Genomic DNA, 3,283 nt, shown 5'->3' on the forward strand with positions numbered 1-3,283 from the left:
GAACAGAGCTTAAGACTGGAAAACCGACAAAACTGAGAGGAACTGAAATTGACAGATCTGGCTGACCTTACTTCCCAGCTGGGAAAAGTTAGGCTCTGTTTTTAAACTCTGGAAGAAAAGTTTTGGCTGAGGGATATGCCTCCCTCTCTTGCCCCTCAAAAATCCAGGCATGCTGTGATCCCTAAAACTAATCCCTTTTATCGTGCCTGGAATTTGAAAGAAAGAACCGATCACTAAATCTGAGACTGGAAAACTCTTCATTTTCTTCCCAAATCTTACAGAGAGAAATCTGAGTGCAGGCTGATGTCTGTGTCACATGCTTGAATAGCTATGCTGTTTCTTTTCTGCAGTGTCAAAGTGAATAATGCAGACACAAGTTAGGTGAGAACAACTGCATTCAGCTACTAGAAAATGAGAGTGACAAGCTTTCTTATGCTCAGTCTAAACCTTTTGGGAAGATCCACAATCCTTTTATCTCTGTCATACAATAACTAAAGGCCCGTAAGAAAACCCCAAAATCCAATTGCAAAGATAACACCTTTATTAGACCACAAAGACATCAAGACAGGTGAAGAGATTTGCGTGTACTACCAAAAGTTAGCATTCTGGTTCAGGTTTTGATCCTCATTCAGATGTTCAGAGGCGAGTGCAGACAAACGAGCACCATCTAGGACTGTGCCCCAACACCGACGGAATCCCAGATCTAGGACCAAGCAGGGGCCATTGGGGTTGATCAGGGATTCAGTCACATTAGGTTAAGGCAGGGCTGCTACTCCTTCTCTTCTTGGTCACTTTGATGCTCAAGAAAAGGCACTGTTTCTGCTATGTTCTCTGAGCCAAAGGAAGGCCTTCCTTTCCCCACAAACCTCTTAAGTGGAGATATTTATTCTTATCTGCACTGAATTTGAATAGTTCTTACACATTTAATTGTTTTTGTTGTTAATGAGTTTGAGACATTTTGTCTGAATGACATTTTTTTTTAAAAAAAAGTTTCAGATCCTGAATTTGTATTAAGCTTTTTAGATAGGAAGCCTGTGTCATTTTTAATATTTGTTTAGTGCCTAGAAAATTGTGAACATAATATAGGCAATGATGCTGCTGATTAGAATTCTGCATCCTTTTACATTTCCATTGTCTCACTTCACAAAATTAATTGTACGGTAATCAAAATGGGAGCTTTGCTGACTGGTGCCAAATGTGCTTTAAGTGTTAAGCTCTAGCTTTGCTAGTACAGTGGTACCTCAGGTTACAAACACCTCGGGTTACAAACGCTTCAGGTTACAGACTCCACTAACCTGGAAGTAGTACCTCGGGTTAAGAACTTTACCTCAGGATGAGAACAGAAATTGCGTGGCGGCAGCACGGCAGCAGCAGGAGGCCCCATTAGCTAAACTGGTACCTCAGGTTAAGAACTGTTTCAGGTTAAGAATGGACCTCTGGAACGAATTAAGTTCATAACCCGAGGTACCACTGTATATAGGCTACCTGGGAGTAAGCTGTGTTGAACTCAGTGGTTCTTACCTCAAAGCAGAGATCTGTGGGTTTGCACTTTGAAGGGTTTCTGCTTTTAAGGGTTCTCAAGACACACACCAAAAGTTACCAAAATGTCACCCCAAAGGTATAGTTTTGCATTTGCTTCTTGTCAGTGGAGATATATATATATATATAGAGAGAGAGAGAGAGAGAGAATCCTAATAGCAAGGACTACTTAAGGTATTGATCAATCAGTTGGTATAATGTCTGCATAACAATTTCTTGTGTCTTTTGCAACTCCCAAGCAAACTCTGCGAATGGAGAGACATTTGCATGGAGAGATCTGCTCCAGACTCCTGATTTAGCAACAGCCCCACCAGAATGAGCTGCAAAGTGTTTCTGATGATTACTGTGCATTATACTAGAATCCCACTGGCAGATAAGGGCAATGATCAAGGGCACTGGAACACCTTCTATGCAGTGGTGGAGCTGCATGCTCTGGCACTGGGGGGGGCGCGGAGAGCAGGTGGGGCGGGGCTGGCATGCCTTCTGGGGGTGTGGCATGCCACTTGCGGGGGAGTGGCGCCCAGCACGGGCAGGGGGGCAGCCGCAATGGCACCCCATTGGGATCGCGCTGCCGGGGTTCTGCGCTCCCCCCGCACTCCTCTTCCTCCACCATTGCTTCTATGAAGGATGGATAAAATGTATGGGACTTTTTGGGTTTCTTCAAAAGATATCCAAGTGAGGGCATGACAGAGCGCTTTAGAATTATGCATGATGTAGAAAAACAAGAGGAGTTTTTTTCCCTTTTAAAAATAAATCACCTAATTCTAGCACCTGGAGATATAAAAAGGCGCTATATTCAAGGCAGACAAAAGTCAGAAGGACATAATGAGCATCTGCGGAATCAGACCAGCAGCCTTTTCTCACAGTGGCCAATCAGATGCCCATGGGAAGCCCATGATAAGGACATGAGTGCAATAGTGCTCCCCAGCAATTGGTCTTCAGAAGCATACTGCCTCTGATAATGGAGGAAATATATAGAACTAACAACTCAGAGTCATTGATAAGCTTCTCCTGCATAAATTTTGCCCAGTCCCCTTTTAGAGATGTCCACGTTGATGGCCATCTTGTGTTAGGAACTTGCCTGTCTTCCTGAGTCTCCCAAAGCTCAGCTTCACAGGATGACCCTAGGTTCTAATATTATTAAGCCAGAGACAGATTTAATTGTCTTCAACAAAGACCCCCCGATGGTCCCAGCAATTCCGATAACACTGTCGATGCGTGTTTGGCCAGCGAGTGCCGGGTACAAATCCTCATCTGTTCATAAAGCTCACTTGGGTGACCTTGGACCAGCCGCTGCCATTCAGCCTCATCTACCTTGTTATTGTGGGGATTAAATTGAGGAGGGGAAGAAGCACGTATGTCACCTTGTGCTCCTTGGAGAAAAAAGGTGGGATGCAAATGCAATGAATGAATGACTGAATGAATGAATATTTCCTAATGAATAAATAAATATTTCCTAAAAGCAGGCTACCATTGCCATTGTCAAAAATCGAAAGCTGGGCTAGATAGGTCTTTGGTTTAAACCAGTATGGCTCATGAACCTGAGGTGAAGTACAATTTATTTTAATTTAATTTAATTTAATTTAATTTAATTTAATTTAATTTAATTTAATTTAATTTAATTCAGGGGGTGCCATGACACTCTCTTCCGCTGTTGAAAAGCTAGCAGGCCAGGACAAGAGAGACCTGTTTTCAAATCCCCGTTCAACAAAGAAGTTTACTTGGGTGACCTTGGACCCAGTGG

The sequence above is a fragment of the Podarcis pityusensis genome (assembly GCF_964106645.2).
Source record: "Podarcis pityusensis genome assembly, chromosome: 15".
Classification (NCBI taxonomy): Eukaryota; Metazoa; Chordata; class Lepidosauria; order Squamata; family Lacertidae; genus Podarcis; species Podarcis pityusensis.